This window comes from Panulirus ornatus, chromosome 35 (assembly GCF_036320965.1).
Source record: "Panulirus ornatus isolate Po-2019 chromosome 35, ASM3632096v1, whole genome shotgun sequence".
Taxonomy (NCBI): domain Eukaryota; kingdom Metazoa; phylum Arthropoda; class Malacostraca; order Decapoda; family Palinuridae; genus Panulirus; species Panulirus ornatus.
This window is the reverse complement of record NC_092258.1, coordinates 3986079-4001450: the sequence shown is the minus strand read 5'-3', so window position 1 is coordinate 4001450 and position 15372 is coordinate 3986079. Positions and strand designations below refer to the sequence as shown.

General features: G+C 42.1%; 1 long non-coding RNA gene across 3 annotated transcripts in view; it reads right to left on the bottom strand.

Moving 5' to 3' along the window:
* LOC139760086 (uncharacterized) overlaps nucleotides 1-15372 on the bottom strand; it is a 95021-nt gene that overhangs the window by 12750 nt on the left and 66899 nt on the right. For all 3 annotated transcript variants that reach the window (XR_011715232.1, XR_011715233.1, XR_011715234.1), the window contains exon 4: nucleotides 13511-13686. This is a non-coding gene — a long non-coding RNA (uncharacterized lncRNA). The remainder of the gene's footprint in view (nucleotides 1-13510; nucleotides 13687-15372) is intronic.

Genomic DNA, 15372 nt, shown 5'->3' with positions numbered 1-15372 from the left:
GCATCTTCTTGAAGGAAAAGAATAAGTTGAGGGATGAGGAGGAATGAAATGAGGTTCCAATGCCCCGGTCTTAAAGGAGAGATAGAAGTTGCAGGAGGAAAACAGAGTGAAGGAGGATAATAGGATGGATTGATAAGGTCTAGTAATATATGTGAATAAAAAATGGTGCAGTGAAAGGAGTCAAACAAGCAGAGAACAATATAGAAGAAAAAGTTAGGGATTATTGATTGTGTCAATATTCCTTCGAACGAAAAAAATATATATATATGGTTTAATGCCATAGAATATACCTCACGGGGAAGACGTTTGACGAACCTCAATCTAATCACCTCACTATCCACCGTGAGATGTGTACTGTGGACGGTATCCGAATTGTGTTCTATTAGGGTGAGAGGAACCACCTCCTCCTCCTCCTCTTCCTCCTCCTCCGTCCAGTATCTTTCCTATGGGGATGACGTGAGGCTGACAGCAAAAGCGGTTCCCCAGGGGTTCTTGATGTAGTAGTCGAAGTGGAGGACGGAGAATTTCCACAAGAATATTACAAGATGGTGGGTGCTGCAGTGGCACGCCTCCCACCAGTGTAACCCTGAGACATAGGACACACGTAGGAAGGAAGGAAGGAAGGAAGAAGGAAGGAAGGAAGGAAGGAAGGAAGGAGGACGGGCTAGACAGTGGGATATCTGTTATAAATTGGGTGTGAAGTAGATAAAGGTATGGGGCGCGAAAGGGGAGAGAGAAGGTGAGAGAGAGATATATAGAAAACGAAAAGGGAAGGTGAAGAGATACATGGATAGAAAGATGAAGATAGACTGATAGATGAATAAGTGCATTGATAGATAGTAAGATATGTAGACAGGTAGACAGATAGATATAGAGAGGAGCACACACACACACACACACACACACACACATACAAAAACCATAAAAAGACAGACAAACATACAAACACGCGTGCATAAACAGACAGACACGCATAAACACAGACAGATATGTGCAGTGCTTGGTGGAGGAGGGAGAGGATGGGTGAGGTTGGGGGGTAAATGATGAACACACGCGACCCAGACCCAGCAGTGTTCTAAATACTCCCAGGCATAAAAAATGTAAATTGGAGCATTGATTCCCTGTATTTTCCCCTTGCTCTCGTACACTCCGCCACTAACAGTTGATTTTCACGTGAATTTACCCCCTCATGGTCCACTCCGGTGAGAGTTATTTTCACTGTGTTGGTGCCGAAGTTTTTGCACAAATTATTTTCCCTCAATATGAATTTCTTTTATTTTTTTCCTATTACGATCACACGGTTGTTTCTTATTTTATGTTCGTGTGAATTCTTCCGTGTGACGTTATGAACTGAAATGTTGGTCGGGGAAATAGCGTCGAGGGGGAAAATATTGAAGGCTCGACGCTGTTATTCACTTTGCGAGAAAGAAAGGAGAAAATAAAACACGGGATTAATGACAGTGTCCCACACTGGAAACGAACCCGGGGATAGTTCATAAAGCCAGAATGTTGTTGTTTGTTACTTTCAGTTCTGGAATAATGAATGGCTGGTCTTAACTGGCCTTTTACTGTCCGTACGAGGTGCTTCAGCCTCTCCTCAACCACATCATTTTATTGGTCTTTGCGAGCTTGTGTTAAGCGTGTGAATTGTGTCTACTTTTTACGGTTGGAAGTTGGGTATAAGTGTATGTCCATTTCGCTGAAGAGATGTAGTGATGCAAGACATTAAAAATAGGAAACTCTGTCTGTCTGTCTGTCTGTCTGTGTGTCTGTCTGTGTGTCTGTCTGTCTGTCTATCTGTCTGTCTGTCTGTCTGTCTGTCTGTCTGTCTCTCTCTCTCTCTCTCTCTCTCTCTCTCTCTCTCTCTCTCTCTCTCTCTCTCTCTCTGGGATTAAAGTTTCCCTTAGAAGTGCGAGCCTCACTGGTATTCATGAAAGATCTTTTAGCACCGCTAGAGTACAAACGCAAGTCCTTGAAAAAGGGGGAAAAAAAAATTTCTTTGATACTTTACAAGTAACGCTTTGAGTCGTGGAGCATCCTGCAAGAATCGCGGAGCACCACAGTATCTTGCACAATTTCGTGATACTAAAGAATGTCTTATAAAACCTGGATATATTACGGGACTTTGGGAACTCCAAGGAAGAAGAATAAAAGGAAAGAAATTGTGGACGTTCATGGCGCTTTTATGATTCCATAATTACTCCTAAAACTCTGGAACACTCGAGGTCTCAAGGTTATATATTCTTAGTTATTGTGTAAGCCTCCAGACGCTCATGTTGAAGTACCAGAGGGATTTCTGAAATACCACCGAGACTCTAGTCATACTTTAAAGACTCCTCAATATACATTGGAGGTTCTGGAAATACCGGCAAGACTACTGGAATATCTGTGCGTCTGTTGAAACACCATTTAGTCTCTTGGACTACCTTTGAGACTCACGGAATGCCACAAACGCGTAGCCTGGTTTAAACTGGTCAGAACTACAACAGATTCTGCATACCTTACTGCCAAGTCCTGAAGTTTGAAGTTCTCTTCAGGAGTTTTATTCCTTTGATGAAAAAAAGACGGAACTGAGCTGACATGAGTCTGGCCTAAAGCTGGTTTGTGTAATCTTTCGCTTTCCTCTTCACTTTTCTAGTTGTTATGACAGAGCGCTAAACCAGCGTTTACGTTTATTGTGTATTTGATGTTGTTCATTTCTCTCATATTTAGAATTCCTTTATCCGTGTTTATTTGTTAACTCCTTCCAGCCGCACGAACACATATATCTTAAATTCTATAAAATCATCATATGGTCTTATAGAAGAAAGTTCCTTAAATTTAAGTTTGAGAAAAAAAATTAACCCACTAATTTCTTGAGCTCTCGCTTTCATTTAGATCTTTATGAAATTATTCTTCTTTCTTATGTTTTATGGTCGTAGAATATTTATAATTTTTATTCTTTTTTATATGGAGAGGCATTTCCAAAGGCTTTTTAAGGTCCCCATGATTTTTCCAAAATTATTTTGCGACATATCGAATATTTCTGTGACAGTTAGTTTTTTTTTCGTGTTTCTTCTCGCTCCTTCGAATTTCTTGGCATTCACCCGGCTTCTCCAGTGGCCTTCCTCACCGCAGCGGGCATCATCATGGCCTCTTCTACCTCCCTCCCTCTCCTTCTCTCTCTCTCTCTCTCTCTCTCTCTCTCTCTCTCTCTCTCTCTCTCTCTCTCCCTCTCTCTCTCCTTACGGTCGCGTCGCCATCTTGTTTGAAGCCTTTGGAGCCAAGTTTGATATATGAAACTCATAAACGCTTTGACTTGCACACTCTCAGATGTTTCCCAAATTTATGGAGCCTACTTTGGAGGCGGAGGCTTCAGCCTTCTCGATATTAATAGTGATGAAAGGCGGAGTGCTCTTGGCCAAGGTGCTAGACCTGTGTTAGATCCTCTGCTCAAAGTGGAAGTGCAAGGTTGGGGGGTGGGTGAAGGGAGATGATATTTCTTTTCCCGTCCTACCTGCACACGTCCGCATCTCAAGATGGTGGCGCTAATTAATACCGTTCATTAGTCTTAAGAGGGAGGTAAACAAGGAGACAAATTATGCCCCCGGTATTGGCCCTTTCAGAAGTATTGGTACGAGTATTATTCTCATGTACGACTCTATATAACCGTTAGTTTGCATATAGATTAATTAACGACCCCGCCCTGGTTTTCGTTGTTATAATTACGGGTCAGAGAGAGCAAAAGATTCAAAGAACTCGACGCTATGTTGCCGTTGTAATTGCAAAGAACCCGTCGTTTGTGGCCGGTGTAATTACTGCCTTTGTTGTTCTAGACATCTCTAGGTTGCTATTAGCAGTTTTTTGACCGCCCTCTCTTGGGGTCGTATTGTTCCGGGTGTGTGAAATATGGAGATTCGAAGCCGCGTGCTCGGGGACAGAGCAGCGGCGGTGATGTGTTCACTTCTCGTTGGTTGGCAGGGAGGGGAAGATGCGGGACGGGAGAGGAGGAGGAGGAGGAGGAGGAGGAGGAGAGAGAGAAGAAGAAGAAGAAGAAGAAGAAGAAGAAGAAGAAGGGGAGGAGGAGTTAAACAGATAGATAATGAGGATGGAAGGGGATAGAGTAATATTAAAAGTATAAGAAGATGGTGGTACAGACTGAAGATGAGGGGCGATAGAAAGGAAAAGACAAAGAGAAAGAAGAGAATGGAAGAAAAAAATTGATGAGGATGAAGTAGCGGATAGAGAAAGACACGAAGAGGAGGATTGAGTGAGGAAAAGAGAGAAACTAAAGAGTAAAAGTAAAAAAAAAAAAGACAAGAATGAATTAAAACAATTGTGGATATATATTGAAAAAAATATGTAAAGAAAATAAGGAAAGAAATGAAATAAGCGGACAGAAGAGAGAAAAAAGAGGGAATGAAGGAAAGGTAGGGAAACAAATGGATGGAAATGGAAAGAAAGATAATGAAGAAAGGAGGAGAAAAGTAGAATGAATTAGGAAAATACAGGAAGGAGAAAAATTGTGAATATGAAGGAAAGTAAAGAGAAGGGATAAAAGGGAGATAGAGGGAAAATCAGAAGGGTAGGGGAGGAGGGAGAATAAAATGGAAGAGGAGGAAATGGAGATAACGCAGAGAGAGAGAAAAAAAGTAAAAAGCTCTGGGGGAAGAGGAAAGAGAAAAGAGGGAGATAGAGAGAAAGAGAAGATGTAGTGAGAGAAAAAATAGAATAGGCTGCAGAACAGAAAGGGAGAGGAAAAGGAACGGTTAGTAAGCAAGAAGAAAGGAAAAATTTTGAAAGATAAATGAAAATTTTGAGAAGTAATGGAAAAGAGGATCACAAATAAAGAAAATGAGATGGAAGAAATGAAAAAGTAAAAACGGGGAACAGTAGAATAAAGAGTAAAGATGGGAACACAGGAATATGTATGGGAGAGGACCGTGAATATATGAAATGAGTAAAGTGAAAGTTAAAGAGGAGAAAGGTAAGGAGCTAGTAAAGGAATAACAAAGAGAAATGGGCAATCACAGGCAAGAGAAACTGTGATGTTGAACCAATAAATTTAGCACAATAAGGAAAAGAAATGCAGAAGAGTATCACAAGGAAAGAGAAGATAAGTGAAACAACAGAATAAAAGTATGACAGGCAAATTGGAAAAGAGTAAAATGGTTGATAAAAAAAAGTGGAAATGAAAATAATGGAAGAGTTATTCCAAAAAATAGGATACAGTGTGTTGTGTTTAACGTCATAACCCTGACATTTCATTGGTATTTCACACACACACACACACACACACACACACACACACACACACACACACACACACACACACATACAGTGGCTTCCGTGGTGTAATGGTTTGCGTCGCCGATTTGATTCATGTGTGGACCCCTCTAAGTTCGAATTCTGGACGCTCCAACCAGTCCACAGTCAACCCAGATGTTCATTTCCACACTTGGGGTTGGTCGACGCTTGAGGTATGTGTGTGTATGTGTGTGTGTGTGTGTGTGTGCGTGTGTACAACAAAGAGGGAAAGACATGGTACATATACATAAGGTTAAGAGACGGGGGCAACACGGGTTAAGATTCTCTCCCCACAACACACAAATGGTAATCAAACACACACACACACACACACACACACACACACACACACACACACATGTTGATATACTGTCGTCAAGTTATAAGTCAAAGGAGAGACAATAGTTTTGAAGAAAGTATGACAAGGAAAATCAAAGTGAAGGATAAACACGAGGCGAGTCTGGGAAAGAGAGGAAGAGAGTGTGTGAACGACGCATCAGCTGAGAGGTGCCCCTCCAGAGAGAGAGAGAGAGAGAGAGAGAGAGAGAGAGAGAGAGAGAGAGGCGGAGTGGATGGGGAGAGGGAAGGAGGGGGTACAGAGTGGGAGGGGAGCCTGGAAGAGTGGGAGGGTCAGTAGGAGGGAGGGAGGGAGGGAGGGAGGAAGGGAGGGAGAGTTATGGTGATGGATGGATAATGTTATGGATGAGTGAGACACTCGGTGGTCGGGGAGGAGAGAGAGAGAGAGAGAGAGAGAGAGAGAGAGAGAGAGAGAGAGAGAGAGAGAGAGAGAGAGAGTTTAGATATGTAAAGTAAGACAGAGATAAACCAGAAAACCCGCACATGAGAATCAAGTGTGAAAAAGACTAAACGTTTTCCCCTTTTTTTCAAAGTCTCTGTACATAGGAATTAGTGTCATTGCTCCTCCCTGGGAGGCTGGCGTTGGTGGGGAGGTGTTGAGTAAGGTTGTTGGCAGGGGAGGTATTTGATCGGAGGAGGGGTGGTGTTGAGTCAGGTAGGGGGAGTTTGTAAGGTGAGGGGGGGGTTATATGGGAAACATTGGCACGGGTAAGGACGTGGGTGAGGGAGGTGCAAAATGATGGTGCCTGTGAGGAAGGTATGGGGTCAGACGATTAGTAAGGCCAGGGGTTAGCTAGGGTAAAGGGTCGTATTATAAAGGTCATTAACTCTCCACTTGGCCCCCCCCCTGTACAAAGTCTGACCAAAACACGTCCTAAACATGGAAGACGTAAAGGGATGAAATAGACTACGATGAAGATCACTAAGTCACGGTGTAGTAAGAATGGAAAAAAAAAAGAAAAAAGAAAATAAGAATGATATTTTGGAAGGGGAGAGGTTTATGGGGGTTGCGCGCAGAGAGAGAGAGAGAGAGAGAGAGAGAGAGAGAGAGAGAGAGAGAGAGAGAGAGAGAGAGAGGCAGCTCGGGGCGAGTGGAGAGTTAGAGGTGGGCAGCAGAAGCTGGGACGAGGCAAGAGGAGAGACGCGGAGTGGGAGGAGCAAGAGCTTCTCCGAAGGGAAGAGAGTCGGGAAGGATGAGGCGGAGGAGGAGGAGGAGGAGGAAGGTGTGGGGGGGTGAGGGTGGGTGGTAGAGGGAGAGGAGGAGCAGGAGGTGGTGGGGGAGCTTGAGAGAGGAGGATAGATGTGGGGGAATCTCGGACGCCATTTTGTGTTGGAGTGCTCGGTCTTGGCCGGCTAATGGATGTGTTGTGCTGAGGGCCCAAGACTTATATGATGAAATATGGATGGCGTGCTCGAAGACGAAACGTCATTTAATTCCTGCGCTGGCGGGGTCTTGTAGGCAGCTAGGTAACCAGGCGGCCTCTACCAACACTACTACCACCATCACCACCACAAGGCGATTATCACCTCAAGTCATCACCTTGCACCACACTTGGGATGGGGGTCGGAAGGAGGGAGGGAGGGGCGGGCGAGGAGGAGGAGGAAGAGGGAGGAACCAACCCAACCAACCCAACCAACCCAACCCCCCAAAACCCCCCCAACCCCCCCTCCTTCTCCCGAAGGCAACTGGCCTGCACCATAATTAAACCCATACGATCGGAAATGAAACCCGACGCTAACGATATCTTCAATATATATGCAGGCGAAATCTATTGAAATTCAGGCGGCCATCTTGTGTAAGCTGCAGGAGCGTCTAAGGGTCAGAGCCAAGGTTGCCCGAGGGCTCGGCAGGGGAGGGAAGCCAGGGTACACCATCATAATTAGATTGTCAGGATGCTAGTGTTACAGGGAAATTGGATTCTAGATGTTTCAGAATTTCTCCTGGTACCCCTCTCGTCTCTCTCTCTCTCTCTCTCTCTCTCTCTCTCTCTCTCTCTCTCTCTCTCTCTCTCTCTCTCTCTCTCTCTCTGGCACACGAAGATTTGGAGGAGGAGGAGGAGGAGGAGGAGGAGGAAAGCTACCAGGCTCAGGCTCCTCCTCCTCTTGCTGCTGCTGCCGCTGAGAAGTGAAGATGTATAGAATTTCCCCCCTCCGGCACCAAGACGGACACTGGAGAGAGATATTCCCTCGCGTTGTATTAATCCCACAAGGCTGGTTGGACCATTCGTAGGCACGTTTGTTACCTCCTCTTTGTTACACGCTGACGCTTTCGCCTCCTTCCAGCTTTATTAAGGCAAAAATAACGCCCTAATTCCTCATTGAATGACCAGTAAGTGTGATGGAGATATTGGCTTAGATATAGTCTGCTTTTTGGCGCGTGGGGGATGGGGGGGAAACTTCAGCGGACGTGTGCGTGCGAAAACTACGCCTCTGCAATTCTCACGGTACGATAAAAGTTAGAAGGATATCGAGCCGAGAAAGACGTAAGGAAATGTTGCTTAAAATTACGCATCTACGCCTTAGACACGCGAGGTCTTCCGCCATTTTGTGCTAGCCTTAGCCTCGCCTTCGGAGAGCCGAAGAACATCAATACAGACGACTTTGTCTTTCACAGGTTGGCACGCCTGTCTATCTCTGACGTCATCACGCTTATCTTAAAACATGAGTGGGGATTGTACGGACGGGGCACAGGTGAAGAATGTAGATATGCTCCACCTCATTATATCTCACGGTTGTGTTGGACATATTGGTGTCATATTTCATCATTTCATTATATATATATATATATATATATATATATATATATATATATATATATATATATATATATATATGATCTACAAGAAAATACATACAAGATTGAATCAGATCTGAAGTACTAATTAATCACAATAGTTAACATGCCGGCGTAGAGATGTGTCAATCCACACAGGCAGTAATCTTGTCAATAGATACGAAATGTTGGTAAAAAATGTAAGGATTTCGGAATATCGCATAATTAATACCCAGCCGCCGTCTCCCAGGCCAATATCTGTCAATATCGTTCATCAGACGTAAATGCTGAATTCACCGACGGTGATTTGATAAGCTGGTGGACCGTGTTGTATTAGATAGCCTTCTTGGAGGGCATGTCTCTCAGACGCTATTAATACTTGTGGCGGCGTCGTCGTCGTCATCATCCATCCCCCCCCTCACTCTCCCCCCCTCCTCCAAAGACGTGGCTGTGAAAGTATATAAACCGTCCTGTACGTGTGATCCGTAATAACCCGTTGGGTATTCAAAGATACGTATCATAGGGCTGTGGTAATAGCATCCACCACGTACGTACTTCTAGAGGAGAGGTCATTCTTAAACCTTTTTTGCTACTCCCTGTGTTTTCTTTCCCTGACCTGTGTAACAAGCCGATGGGGTTCCTTGATATAAGCGAAGCACGTTAACAGTTTATCATTTCGACGCCGAGATAGATCTCGACTATCTTTAAAGGTGTATGTGTTGTTCAGGTGATAACGAACGAGTCAGGGAGGTGTAGATCATAAGATTTCAAACGTACTCGTCTTGCTTTAAATGTTTGAGTTTGGGGGGTTTAGCTAACTTCGCGCCCGGGTTCCGGGATGCTATAAGGGATTGGATGATGTTTGTAGCCTTTAATTCGTTGTGGCATGCACGTCCCTCACCTCTCTACGGCAGTGAGAGCGGAAGAGTTGCACTTCCTATGAAGCTGCGTTGATTCCTGCTTCCCTGTCTGTCTATCGACTTGACTAGATTTTATCTAGAGGCTATTGTTGTGTACCTCTTTACTGATAACCTTTATAGGATAACTTATTTATTAAGTAAGTTTATCATTGCATGAACTTTATCTATTCCATGGCGTTCGTGATACAGATGAGAGTTACTTTATTAGATTACGTTATCGCGATAAGAGTGTTAAGGAAGACGTGGTAGCGTGAATGTACCGTGTTAAACAGATCAGTTGAAAAGTGAGTGGCACATTACACCTTGGTTCATACTTCAGATAAACAAGGGTAACAAACAGGGTTTCCCACAGGTGGTGGAATTACTTGCTGTGATAAATTCCTCTTCCACGTACCTTCCCTTTCGTCTGTTCCATAGCAGGGAACAAGAGTGACCCTAACGGCGCTCCTAATTAAGAACGAGAGTAGCTCGGATTCTGAGACGCGCGCGCGCACACACACACACACACACACACACACACACACACACACACGCACACACGCACACATCTCTCCATTTTGGGGGGCTCTCCCATCCACTCATCCTCGCTACAAAGGAGAAGCAGTTTCTGTAAGCAACACCGCGAGATATTAATTCATTTTCGAATCGCCTTCATTATCTCAGACACAAAGGAAGCGATGAGCCTTCTGAGGTGTCCTAATGGAACACAACTGGGCTCATCCTCTCGTATTCTACCCGGGGATCTACGTCGAGATGGTAGGTAGGCAGGCTTGAAGATGTGTCAAGGGAGGTACCCCACACACACCCACACACACACACACACTCTTCTCAAAGCGCAGGCTTGATGTGGCTGACATCAGTCTTCAGGTTAGACTGGCGCGGTGTACGGGATGTAGGGGACTTCGTGAGACGAATCATGGGAGAGACATTGGATGTTGTACAGCACAAGAGTGTTCACATGTAGAAGGGAAAGGTCCAAGACAGCAATGGAGGCATTTAGACGTTAACTTGGTCGAGGAGCAGGACAGGAGACGGGAATTGGGGTATCATAGTACAAGAGACTGGGTAAAGGTGGTTTGGGTCGTATTATGGGAGTACTTAGATACAAGACTTTACAGTAAAACGGTAACCAATCATTTAGGTTCTTTTGATATTATTTATGATCATAGAAAAGTTCAGGAAAAACATATAAGATCAGGTAGATGAGGAGGGAGGTATGCTCGCTGATTTCGAAAATTGATTGTCAATAAAGACTTTTGAGGATAGTTTCTGTATTTCAAAGAGATTTAGAATTTTGATACTTTCACTTCTACATTTTTTGAAGTGTTGTAGCGGAGAAAAACCGTGTTCCAAGGGGAAAAAAAAGCGATGTCGTAAGAGGAATACTTTTTATGCAAAGTTTTCTGCAGACTCATATACCTCGCGGTTGTAAATTGTTATTTACTGATTATCTAACGAGGAAAAGAAATTTCGCAAGACGCGTCTGAATGCAGTACACTTTTTCTCCTTGTATATATATCTAGTACTTGATATACGGGGGAGTAGACGACAGCTAGATACATGACGCTGGCTCGTCACAAAAATAATCTCTGGAGTCAAGCACTCGCTCGAGTGCTCTCGTAGTACACACAAGGCAGGCATTTACCCAGAAGCCACGGTGTGCGCTCTGAACTGACTAGGGTTAAGGGGGTCGCTTGTGTATGTTAGACGTGTTACTGGCCGATAGGCTCATTTTGGTTATACTTTGAAACATTGTTTTCACTGACTGTAAAAGGTATTGATTTTTCTTTTTTTCTTGTTTTTCCCTTGAGCATTTTAAGGTTTTCTCTAGTATGTTTGAGATGTTCTATACATTGAATACTTCATAGCAGCGCTTCTATTAGATGTACGTTGTAATGGTGATGTTATACGATATATTGGGAGTAGTAAGTTTTAATTATATAAGTTATAGTGTTGTTTTATCTTAGCGTATCAGGAAGTGGCACATTTGAAAATGAGAACGTCTTTATTTTTCTCCCACTTTTTCGTTTTTTTTTTTCAACGTATGTTTGGGTACACCTTCATGCTGTGCTCCCGGAAGCCTTGCTTTATTTGATCCAATACTGAGGGGAGCTTTTATTGAACCTAACCCGGGAAGAGCAGTGTTTTGTGAGAGCCGTCAGGGGACTGTACATGTATAATATAGGTTAGAGTGGCGCCTGGACACACCCTAGGGCGCCGCTTTTAATGAATATACCCGGGAAACGGTGGTACTGTTAAATAACTGATGTACCTGGGTGTACCTGGGTGTGTATTTTATTGAGTAATGCCAGAAACAGTGCTCACTGAGTGCATTTCTTTTTTTTTTTCTGTGGGAGAGGCGATTTTAAATGGTATGCCCGGGAGTGAGGGCGTTTATTATTTTTCAACGTACATGGGAGAAGAACTGGTGTTTGATGGTGGTTATAAAGTGCCTCTGGGTGTCGTATCTGGGAGAGGGGTTCAGTGTTGGTATACATGGGAGTGGAGACTTTTTGGTTGGTATTGCCTGGTCTTTTGTGTGGTTTGCTTCGGCTCTGCGCTTTTATTTAAACAGGCGCTTATTGTTTGCAAATACCCAGACCAGAGGATTTATTTCTGTTGTATATATTAGAGCGGTACTGGACTTTGATAGAGACGGGGTCAGCTTTCATCTATATTTTCTGTATGATTAATATTTGATGTATTTATACTGTGGACTGACGTTTCTGGTGAATGCACGTAGGTAGGGTTCTTATTCGTTATATTGCGAATGATGTATATAAACATCTTACACACACACACACACACACACACACACACACACTTACATAGTTCCAAGAAGGACAAGGTAAAAATGTCCACATCTACATTCTGACATTTGATGCCGTAAAGTGTTAGTAGTGTTTTATGAAGACCTTCTGTGAAAACGAACAATCCTTTCGTTGAACACCATCGGCGATGAATTCAGCATCATCTCAGTTTTGTCAGTCGTTTCTGTACAGTTTAACACAAAGCCATTTTAATCGCACTTTTCCGCTGATGAAAATTGATTTATGTTGAGAGGGTTGTGGATGTGTGTGTGTGTGTGTGTGTGTGTGTGTGTGTGTGTGTGTGAGAGAGAGAGAGAGAGAGAGAGAGATGATTTTGTCACTTCTAAAATATATCCCAAATTCTTATGATAATTTCAGATAAATATCGGTCGACGTTCTTGCATTTTCGTATATTTTTGTTTGCACATCTTTTTTCTATCGAATGAAAATTTTTGAATTATCATATATTTCCTCTCCCTACTTGTCTGTAAATTACTATAAATAGATGTTCAAATATTCTTCGTTTGTTGAGTAAATACAGATTTATATTTCAGTCGCGAATATGATATATAAAACATATTCTCTATTTCATATGATTTTCTGAAAATTTTGGAGCATTTTATTTATTGTTTATTTGTGTTGATGCAGGAATCAAGGAAATATTTTTTCTTTTAATTTCACTCGTTGAGGAATTAAGTATCATGTTAGCTTCTTGATAACATCGTATTATAAGGAAGAAATTGAGTTTTAAGATTTCTGTTCACTTTAGATTTTCATGGTTTTCTTGAATACAACTAGAGCACTATAATACATTTTTCATATTACACTATTATGTAAAGAATGTTTGCAAAACGTATGGGTTGAAAAAGGAAAAAAAGATTTTTCCCTGCTGTTAATCTATATGAAAATTTTTCTTCTGTTTGTCTTTAACATCTTTCCTCTGTCTCTACTTACATATTCATATGGAAGGATAGGGTGAAGCAGGCTTTGGGATATCGGGACCTGAATATTCAGGATCGACAGAAGTGCGTTGGATAAAAAGAATTGGAGCAATGTGGTATATCGGGGACGACGTGCTTTCGGTGGGCCGAGGGACGGCAGATGAAGCGGTCATGGTAAACCATGGAATAATCTTTGGGACATGACCGTGGATAGTAAACTGTAACTTCAGCGCATTGTACATAATCGTTAAAGACTTGATGCGTGCAAAGTGAAGCCATTGCATGTTGATTACTGACGCTGCTTTATAACGTAAGAAAAGCAGTTAGGTATGAGAAAGAGGAAGATATTTCGTCTACCTTAACGAATACTTTGTAACACACACACAAAAAAAAAAACATACCAAGTGCCAATTCGAAATTTACCTGATTCTTTCTTTCTCAAGAATTAGCCGATGTTGCTTGAAACATCAGTCAAGAAGTTAGGGATCGATGGTGGGTTTCTTTTGCCGTCTTGATGTTGATTGGAATAGAAGAACGCTGATATTAGCTCGTCCAGATCACCAACAAAATCCTATATTTGATCTCCGTGGATATCGTTACTGAAAACATACGAATATATGAATAATGAATTAATTACAAGTGGATGAATATATGCTAAAGTAATTACCATGGTACAGAAAAAAAAGAACCATTCCTAAAATCAAACTAAAAAGCTAAATGTGTCAAACAGTTTGACCCCAATGTAACTTACTTTTAAACTGGTCGTCCCGCTAGACACAGGTGAAGTGTGGTTGTGTATTGTATGATTTTCACAAGTCATAGTTACACTGTTTGTTGCTTACTGTATTATCCTGCACGTCGCTGTTGATTTTCATTTGCTTACTGTATTATTTACGCAAGCCGTAGCTAAACTCAAGAAACATCTTCTGTTTGATGGTTGTCATTTACAACATCACGCCTCTGGGCGGAAACCTTCGAAAATCAGTGTTGTCTGTGAGCTGTTTCAGATTTACGTGTAAGTCTGCTTTAGAAACATTTTCTATTTAGTGCTGTGTGTTCTGTGTCTTTGTACTACATGTGTGTGTGTGTGTAGATGGAGTCAGTATCTAGATCGTAAAGTTATTAACTTGTGACGGTTTGTCATGATACAGAAGTTGTAGTGAGAAAGGTTACGTACACATAAGCCTTGTGATTTATTCTTTTAAAGGAATAAACCTCAGTCCACGCTGTCATTTTCTGTTCGTTCATAAATTTATATTATTTGTATTTCACTCATCCGAATATAGTTGATTCATATCTCCTCTCCGGAGATTTTCTAATGTCAGAAATAATCTCTTATTCTCACTAATTTCGTGAGTTGCCACATCAGCATAATTCTATGGAAATGATTTTAAGATATTTATAGTGTTTAATTGTACATTTTGCTCATTATCTTTATGTTTACGTCTGACTGATCTAAACCATGAAGGGATTAACAAATCAGCCACTGTTACCTGTATTGTGAAGTTCTACTACTGGACCTTGTGGACAGAATATTAGAATACAGTGTAAATCAGGTCTCCAACGTAACACATCCATGAAAGGTGAAAATACATGTGTATTAAACCAACATAAAGACAAAGTAAGCTTAGGGAAAATTACGTTAACAGTTAATCAGCCATAAATGAGTAGATAAAGAATTAACGTTGAAAATATACTGGTATCAAAACAATAAAAGACAAGGTAATCATTAGGCCAAATTACATAATAGATGATTTCTTAGATACGTGTGAGTAGATGAATGATACTTTTATCTTCATATGTGTTGGCGTACAAGAACGCCCGCAAAATGAATCCAGATTTCCAATCCCCGAAAACCTACATTGAGAACTCCCTCCCACAGGCCACACTAACTCTTCTTACCTCACACGGTAACTGGGTAGGGAAGGTAAAGAGATAATTGCACTTTTCATTTTAGTCCTGTTAGAAAGGCCCATCACGGACAAAAGTAATCGACTACGGGTTTAACTGCTTGTGTTCGCGGGAAACTGTTAGGGAAAATGTAGTGGCCTTTTAAAGTGTCAGGAAAGAGAGAGAGAGAGAGAGAAACGCGCGGGAGCTGTTAAATCAGGAAAACTCAATTTATTTATTTTTGTGAGTCGGAACGTTTGTCCAGTTTGCTTGGTAGTGATGGGAGAGGATAGACACGTGTGGGGGGGAATGGGGGGCAGTGATATAGAGGGTGAGAAGGATATGGGTTTAAATGATTGGTGGATGATATATGATAGTGATATGGGGGACAGATC